The sequence below is a fragment of the Fukomys damarensis genome, unplaced genomic scaffold (genome assembly GCF_012274545.1).
Source record: "Fukomys damarensis isolate Sample0158 unplaced genomic scaffold, DMR_v1.0_HiC HiC_scaffold_4, whole genome shotgun sequence".
In the NCBI taxonomy this organism is placed as follows: domain Eukaryota; kingdom Metazoa; phylum Chordata; class Mammalia; order Rodentia; family Bathyergidae; genus Fukomys; species Fukomys damarensis.
The window spans coordinates 30,341,927-30,351,035 of record NW_022900916.1 but is presented as its reverse complement, the minus strand read 5'-3'; the positions used below and the strand labels follow the sequence as shown (position 1 = coordinate 30,351,035).

Genomic DNA, 9,109 nt, shown 5'->3' with positions numbered 1-9,109 from the left:
TTTTTTTTTTTTTTTTTTTTTTTTTTGCTAGTCACTTAGAATTTTTTGTTGGAGAATTAACAGGCAATTAAAGTAGATTTTGAAGGGGTTTTGTACCTTCTCCCTTCTATTCCAACACCATCCAAATTTCTAGTAATGGTTCTATTGTGTATTAGTTTGTACCATTCACTCCTGTCTCTCCCTCTGTTGTTACATGGCTATCTTCTTCTTTGTGTCAATCTTTGTGTGACATTTTCCTTTCTGTATTTCCTTCCTCTTCCTATAAGAACAAGAGTTATATTTGATTAAAGTCCACTGAATTCCACTATGACCTCATTCTAATTTAACTAATTACATCTATAAGGACTCTCTTTCCCAATAGGGTGATATTCTGAGGTACTGGGAGTTAGGACTTCAACCTATATTTGGGGGTAACATAATTTACTCCATAACAATGCATGCAATCATACTGCAAAAAATAGTTGTTTTGTTCATTGTTTTCCTATGGCTTGAATGTTTCTCTCAAAAGTTTAAGAATTTAATCCAAAAATTCATGTGAATGGTAATTTGGAAGTGAAATATTTGGGAGGTATTAAGATTAAATGAGGTCATGAGAGTGAGGCTCCTATAAGAAAAGGAAGAGACCTAAACCAGCGCACTTACTTTGTCTCTCTGTGTGATGCCCTCCACCATGCTATCATGCCAGAAGAAGGACTTCACCAGAGGCCAACAAGATGCCGATGAGATGTTCTTGGACATCCCAGCCTTCAGGGCCATCAAATAAACTTCTATTCTTTATAAATTATCCAGGCTCAAAAATTTTGTTATAGCATCAGAAAATGGCCTGAGACAGTTCTCATCCCTCCTTCTTCTTTCCCTTCCTCAGTCACTGTATCTTTCTTGTGTATTACTTAACAAACACTGGTATATTTGCTTTCAAAATAAAGCTGTTTCTCACCACCTCCACTACTGCTCCCAGGCCCCATCCTCTTTCACCTCTCCTGGATAATATGTTGCCTCCTAACTGGTGTCCTGGTTCCATTCTTATTCTACCTGCTAGAAAACAATTAGAGCAATTATTTCACAATGTACAGCAGACGATGTTCCTCCACAGTTAGCCCCCATGCAGACAGATAGGACAACAAGCTCTGGCCCTATCCCTCTCTCCCATGGCATAAAGTGCTACTCCCTATTCAATCCATCGCACTTCCATCTACCACAAGGTTATTTGCACTCCAGGATCCCTGCGTTTTCGTCTAATCTGATTCCTTCTCATCCCCAGCCCATCTACTCAGAGATGTGTTTCCTACAGCTGTTTGTCCACATGCTTTCCTGAGGACACATAAACAGAGCCGAGAGTAGAGATATTTCTATAACTTGTTTGTTGAAGGAATAAAATTCATAAAGTGTGTTACATGGAATTAATATTGAAATTGCATAAGAAAGAAAACTTTGCTGATGAAATATTCTTGGTTTGTGAAATATTCAGTTAAAAGTTTAACTTTCAGTGTAACTTCTTAGACATTCTGAATAATTTAATTCTGTGGGTAAATAGTATAGTAATTTCAAATCCTGGCTTGCATAGCATGTTTTGGGAAATGCTAACAGAGGGGCTATAGGGTGGTCATTGGAAACTGATCAGGATTGGTATCTGTAATTAAGAGAAAGTCAATTTTTTTTCTTACCCATGACAAAGTTCATGGCTGAGACCCCTATGAAAAGACTAATGAGAAAAGCAGAGCAGATTTATTTAATATAAGTGACATAAGAGCCTTCAATATGAAGACTCAAAGAACTAGGGAAAACTTTATATTTTCATGGGTAGTCCTGCAGAGTATGATCAGAAGACAGAAGAATGCAATCTAACGGTAATTCAATGGGGGAAGTCATCAGGTCCTGTTCAAACTCTTTTAGGCCTCTCCCTGTGATATTGCTTCCCTTTTGGTGCAGATCAGGACTGCCCCCAGCATGAAGGTCCTGTAACCTATTTTTAGGGGAGGTAAGATGTAAGATAGCATTGTTTTATAATCCACTCTCAGGAGAGAAAGATATGGAAAGTCAGAGGAGGGAGGAGTGCTCTCCTACTTGTTTCCATCAGTTACAGTAGTATTCAGTATGCCCCAGTCATATTTTGAGATGGCATACTTTGAGCTCTAATGGCACAGTTCTTTGTTCTACAACTTACTATCTGTGTGAAATTAGGTGAGTAGCTTAAATCCTCTGAACAGCAGTTTCTCATTTACAAAATGGGATGATTATAACCTACCTGGTAAGTGTTAGAAATAAAAACTATGAAGCAATTAGCACAGGACTAGGAAAATGTTTGATAATTGGTAGCTCTTTACTCATACCATCATCAGTATGATGTTTTTCATCATGAGGGTGAGCTGCCTATTTCAAAACTGTGACTAACATTTAGGAACATGTCATGTCTACTTTTACTTCCATCACCTCGCTACCTACCCCACTCCAATTTTCCTTTGGGCAGAGTGAGATTTCATGGTAAAGCTCATTACTGTAGTGTCAGATTATATTATTTTCTCCTTTTCCTGATTCTTCTCATTCTCTGTCAGCCACATAACTCTGTCTCCAGTTCCTCCAAGTCCAAGGATATGGTGGAAGAGATAGTGACGGCTAATTCATTAGAGAGATTAGACACCGGATCTCATGCCAGAGGAGCAAGCTGTGAAAAGAAGATAGGAGTGTAAGCCTCAGTGTCACTTCAGTGACAGGTTGCGCTTCACCTTGGGTGTCGTGTACATGTCCTCTCTGGGAAAACAATGCTTCAAGTATCAATTTTAGAAATTTAAATGATGTCTTAAAGTAGAAGAATAGTGAATCCCTCAAAAATGTTGTTTACCCCATTTGCTTTCATGGAAATCTTTAGCAAACAGCTAGATTAGGGATTTAGGTTGGTGTTTAATTAAGGGTTGCACAATGGCCCTTTATTACAGAATTCAAATGCTTTGGTTATGCTTGAATAATCTTGAGATGAAACGAATCTTTTTCAACTAGCTGAACAACTTTGTTGTACTTTTTATTACCGATTTCATGGAAGTAAGTGTTATGAATTGGTATATTTATTTTTTTAATTATTATTACCAAGTTGGGATATAAAAGGTAATTACATGAGGGAAATCCAAGTAACTGTTTTAGTTGCAGCTCTCATGTTTATTACATGAAGTGTTATTGCTCCTTTGGTCGGAGTAATCTATAGTCAAAAATGGAGAAGTGGAAGGAGTAAAGGAGGAACAGAAAGCCGGTTTAAATGTCTTCTCTTAGTTCTTTCCTTTATTTGGAGTTTTTGGTCTATTTTCCACTGGTAAACCACACACCATCTAATAACTCTCTGTTTCTGTTCCTGGTATGTTCTTCTTGCGGCCATGCACAGAGAACACTGGGGCAGGAGTTTCTCTTCCTTTCCCTTCTACTGGCTTGTCAGTTGGGATTGGAGTGTGAGTCGGTGGAAAATAGTGTCCAGCTCATTTTATAAATAATGAACAGGAGGCCATTATGTGCACATGAGTGTTGAACAGCTGGCTTTCTGAGACAAAAAGAATTGATTTGTGATGTTTGCTGGTTTCTGATGTATAAATATTGCTATCATGGCTGATTTTAAGCTATGAAAATCATTACTGAACAGAGTTAGACAAAGATGTACAGAAGCAAATCAGACCACCAGACCAATGCAAAAAAACATGACTCCAGATCTCAGATAATAGTAAACTGTATTAAAATTATTAGGAAGTAATGAGGTGTGAGTATTTTTAAACACCTAATGCTTCAGAATACAAATCAATCCACAGTAAGCTTTTAGAGTTTAATTTTTACCAATGGTTGTGTTGAATAACTGGCTCTCAGTGTTCCTTGAAATTTAGCCATCAGCTCCCTTGGGCCAGCTCTGCACACCAGTAGGACTATGCAGAAGTTGTTGTCTTGCCAGGGTCCACTGATGAGTTGCAGTGGCAGAGCCAGAATTGATAGTTCTGTTTCTAAAATCCGAACTTCTTTGGAAAGATTTACTCATCGATACTTTTGTTTGTTTATTGCATTGTCTAACAATCCGTGAAAGGAGTCATTACAGGCTGCTATCATCTGTTGAGGCATTGAGTCAGTATTTCAATAACCAAAGATGGGACATTGAAAAGCAGATTAAATTTAGAGTTATAAATAAACTCTGGCTTTGAGCCTTGGCCCTACTACTTACCAATAGTCCAGTCTTGATCAGGTCAATTACCCATCTGGCTTTAGTTTTTCAATCTGTCAGATGGAGAACTTGGGCCACATGAGCATTTAATGTCTCCTGTAAGTCTAAAATAGCATGGTTCATTATTTAGATCTGTCATTAAAACAAGTATTTGCTTAGTACCAATTGCCTACTTGTTATACACTCTAGGTAGAATTAAATGAAAATATAATCATAATTATCAATATAAAACCAGCTCACCTTTATTCAGAGTCTTCTAATTTACCAAAGAAAAATTTACTTTGAGTGTCTGAGGTCTTGAGGCTTTAGAACATCAGGACATGTCTACAGAATGTTAGGAGAAAGAATGATATATTCCGGAACAGCAAACAGAGCCCTATTCCTAGGAAACACAAGGTCATAACCAGGTAGTGATAAGGAATAAGGAAGAAACACTTTTTTTGTAGTGTCTATTGATTCCTTTATTTGTTTTAAGAAAAAGTAAAAAATCATAAAACTACTTTTTTCTTATAAAATTATTATAGAAAACTTAGAAATTCTTAAGGAGTATTTAATAAGGAGAAAATACCACACAGCCAATCTAATATTCTTCATTTCTTTACCTGTTTTCCAAAACATTCTTAGTAGAGTCATTTTACTTATTCTTTACAGTTTTGTCTTTTTGTATATAGTAACTGATATCTTATTATTGGGAGTTTAAGTTGTTGGTTGTTTATTATTCCAAAGAACACTAAGATAAATAGCTCTGTTTAATATTTTAGAATTGTGCATTGGACGTACAGTTTCCAACTATAATATTTAAGATTTTATAAGACAATTTTAGCAGATCACTTTAGTTTGATTCTGTCAAAATTATTTGATTTCACCTAGATTTTATTCCATTTTAAAATATTATTAAGAGAAACATTTTGCCTGAATACTTCAGTATGATATATTTTAACTGGAAATAGTACTAATGTTTTTACATTAAAGTAGATATAATGAAGTGTATGGTTAATAGACTTTTTTCACTTTATATGGGAGATTGGCTCTGTGTAGTATAGGGTTTATTAGTTTAGAAAGTGCTTAATAAGTGTTTAATAAGTAAAAAGATTCAGACGAATTTATGATGAACAAAATCATAAAAGAGTGTTAAAAAAAAACCTACTCCTCCATTCATGATAATAGCTTTCATTCTCATTAGGAGATATGACAGCTAAGTACAGTTGAGGAACTCTTGACTGTTAAATGAGAACTGTGAAATGAAGTAGGCTTTTGCTTTAATTCACCTACATATTAAACCATGACTCAGACTGGAATTGATTAAATGTTAATGAGCTCTACTAAACTGACCCAACTGTAACATTTGTGTATTAGATTTATGTCAATTAAAACAAGAATAGTTTTACCTCTGTCATTCTTTAACATCTTTGAGTCTACCTCTGCTTTATAAGGGAAGTGCTAGTGGTTATTTAAATATTAATAGTTTCCATTAAAGGGCTCTGAAGGGTTGTAGCTGGAAGGCTGAGGATAGATGGCAGGATTGGTTTCTTGTTTTGCCAACTCCCCCACCAAGGAGTGAGGGTGACAGACCTCTTCCTGGAAGAGCTTCTTCCATTATTTTTTTTAACATCACATTTTTTTTCTAAGTTAGACAGTGGGATTATTGATATCAGGGAGTCTTTGAAAGTAGCTATGCTATTTAAACATCAGTGTAACACATAATTATAAAAAATATCTTAATAGGGCCATAGTGGCCATTACCCTTGGGCTTCTTGGGAATTTAATTTCAGTTTTTAGAAATTCATTCTGTTCTTTATTATAGTCGATACTAGGCAAGAGCGTTTTTTAGCTCCATGTTTTATTTCCTTGGGCTTATTTACATTCAGTGTGAGGAATTCTATTAAGTTAATTTTGGGAGACACAAGGATCATATATTCGATCAAGTTATGAGTATATACTTTGGTCTTGATGGGAAAATGTTGTTGAAAAGCTGTTTAAACTTGCTACAACCAATATTTTCCTATATGCCAAACTTGTTTGTGATAAGCATGTGGTTAATAGATTGTTACATATTTTGTATTTTAAAAATGTCCTAATAGCTTGGCATTTTAAAGCACTGAACAATCAGAAGCAAGTATTGTATTTGCCTAATTCTATATTTCTTTTTGCATCTAGTAATCTGAGTGAATAGAGTATTTAATGCATTTTATTTAGAATTTAGCACTAAGAATGTGGATCATGCTTAAATAGCAAGCAGTAGTGCAGAATGATGAAATGGTAGTGGAGGGATGGTCATGTGCTCAGCAGGGTCCGGATTAGAGACAATCAAGAGAGGCAACGGTCTCAAGTGGAAAATTGGAGAGAATGTGAAAAACAAAACCTGAGTAAGCAAAATAAATAGTACTTTAATGCAGTATTTGAAAAAAAAAATCCATACAGTGGAGGAAAAAACTATGACAAAAAAAAAAAATATCCTATAGTCCTCAGAGTGTGAGGAATTCTATTAAGTTAATTTTGGGAGACACAAGGATCATATATTCGATCAAGTTATGAGTATATACTTTGGTCTTGATGGGAAAATGTTGTTGAAAAGCTGTTTAAACTTGCTACAACCAATATTTTCCTATATGCCAAACTTGTTTGTGATAAGCATGTGGTTAATAGATTGTTACATATTTTGTATTTTAAGTGTGAGGAATTCTATTAAGTTAATTTTGGGAGACACAAGGATCATATATTCGATCAAGTTATGAGTATATACTTTGGTCTTGATGGGAAAATGTTGTTGAAAAGCTGTTTAAACTTGCTACAACCAATATTTTCCTATATGCCAAACTTGTTTGTGATAAGCATGTGGTTAATAGATTGTTACATATTTTGTATTTTAAAAATGTCCTAATAGCTTGGCATTTTAAAGCACTGAACAATCAGAAGCAAGTATTGTATTTGCCTAATTCTATATTTCTTTTTGCATCTAGTAATCTGAGTGAATAGAGTATTTAATGCATTTTATTTAGAATTTAGCACTAAGAATGTGGATCATGCTTAAATAGCAAGCAGTAGTGCAGAATGATGAAATGGTAGTGGAGGGATGGTCATGTGCTCAGCAGGGTCCGGATTAGAGACAATCAAGAGAGGCAACGGTCTCAAGTGGAAAATTGGAGAGAATGTGAAAAACAAAACCTGAGTAAGCAAAATAAATAGTACTTTAATGCAGTATTTGAAAAAAAAATCCATACAGTGGAGGAAAAAACTATGACAAAAAAAAAATATCCTATAGTGCTAGCCTCAGACTGAAGTTAAATCCTAGTTTCTCTGCTTTCACACCCTTGCCAGAGAAACTCACTTGTGTCATTTTTCTTATCTAAAGGTGGTGATAGGAATTGTCAGTTTCCTGATGGATTTATTAGGAGATTCAAATCAGCTAAAAATACATGGAAAAGCCCATTGTAAATATGACATACATTTATATACAAAAAATTAAGTAACTCACCATACTATTTTAAGCCATTATAGTGATCAGCCCCAAGAAATACTCTCAGCAAACATAGGATTTGAAGAATCTCAGAAAACTTTGTTGCAAATATACTTTGGGGCCTAAATTGTTGAGTTTACCTGTAGGTAGTAATGGGGGAGGGACCCGAAAATAACTGGAGACCCCTCTCTCTTTTCTTTCTTCTTTATTCTTGGATAAAAAGCCTGATGATTTGTAAGAAATGGGGGACATAACCATAATCCACTGCTCATTTTAAATTCTCCGTGAATCACTGAGGTCTTCTCATCTTTGCTGAAGTTGCTGTTCCATTCACTGGCGGTTCCTTTGCTGAGTGCCACCACCTTTTATTCTCATCACCTTTGGTAAGGACGTCACCTGAAATGAGCTCTTAATCCTCTGCCCTGCTATAGAGGCACAATGGTCTTTAATACTCATTTGGTTATCAGTTATAAACTCCTTGTTGCCTTGAGGTTTTATCTTCTCTTCCACTGAGTTTACTTTCTATGCCACATTTTAAAAAATATATAAATTGTTCTCCAGTTACATTATAAATATGTCATCATCAACATCAGAGTGAGCAGGGTCTGGGTCTGTCTTTTTCGTGGTCCTATTCAAGGTGCTTGGCAAAGGGACTTTCCAGTCAATTAAAAAAATTTCAAGGGGATAAATGAATTTCTTGCATGTGAAAGAGCTAGGAAATATTAATCTTTGGACTAATATGTGAAATGCTATTGTTTTCCATCCTAGACTCTGAAGAAATGGTTGGTGCCATGTGGAAGGTGATCATTTTCATGGTCCTGCTGACATTCGGCCCCTGTGATGGGCTGTTTCAGTCCATATACCGAAGGGCCCAGGTATCCATGCCACCCAGGGGAGATGCAGGACAGCCTTTATTCCTTACCCCTTACATAGAGGCTGGGAATCTCAAGGAAGGTGAGTTTGAGTTGGAAAAACACTGGCATACTTTTAACAGTTTGGGGTATTTTCTAAGCAGTTATCTCACAAGATGCAAAATATATTCTGATATTTTTACTTTATTGTTTTATTTTAAATATTAATGATTTAGTGCCACATATTGCCTGAATTCTGAGCTAACACAAGAAGTAGGGTTGGATTATTTACGTGGTCGAGTTGCAGCCTTTTTACTTATAAAACTGGTGAGTGCCTGTCCCCAGTGGGCACTTGACAAGGCTGCTACTAACCTGGAAAGTGCCTACATGTCAGTCAAACATTCTGCATGAACTTATTTACAATCTCAGCAAAGCGAGGTGGACCACCTTGTACATGTGAAAACTAAAGCAGCGCATGGGAGAACTTGCTAGAGTCCATGCAGACACCACTTGTTGGATGCAGGCTTTCCATGCAGGTGGCATCACCACACCCACCTTGCTGTGCCCCTCACCTGGCGAGTTACCCACACAGCTAGGCCTCAGTTTTCTCACTAA

At 36.1% G+C, this 9,109-nt stretch overlaps 1 long non-coding RNA gene across 1 annotated transcript; it reads right to left on the bottom strand.

Moving 5' to 3' along the window:
* Positions 1-176: 176 nt before the first annotated feature.
* On the bottom strand, positions 177-4,506 carry LOC104864985. The gene is made up of 5 exons (XR_781035.2): positions 4,427-4,506; positions 4,187-4,290; positions 2,496-2,662; positions 938-1,035; positions 177-259 (listed from the first exon to the last, which is right to left on the bottom strand). It is a non-coding gene; the product is annotated as an uncharacterized LOC104864985 (long non-coding RNA).
* Positions 4,507-9,109: the final 4,603 nt, after the last annotated feature.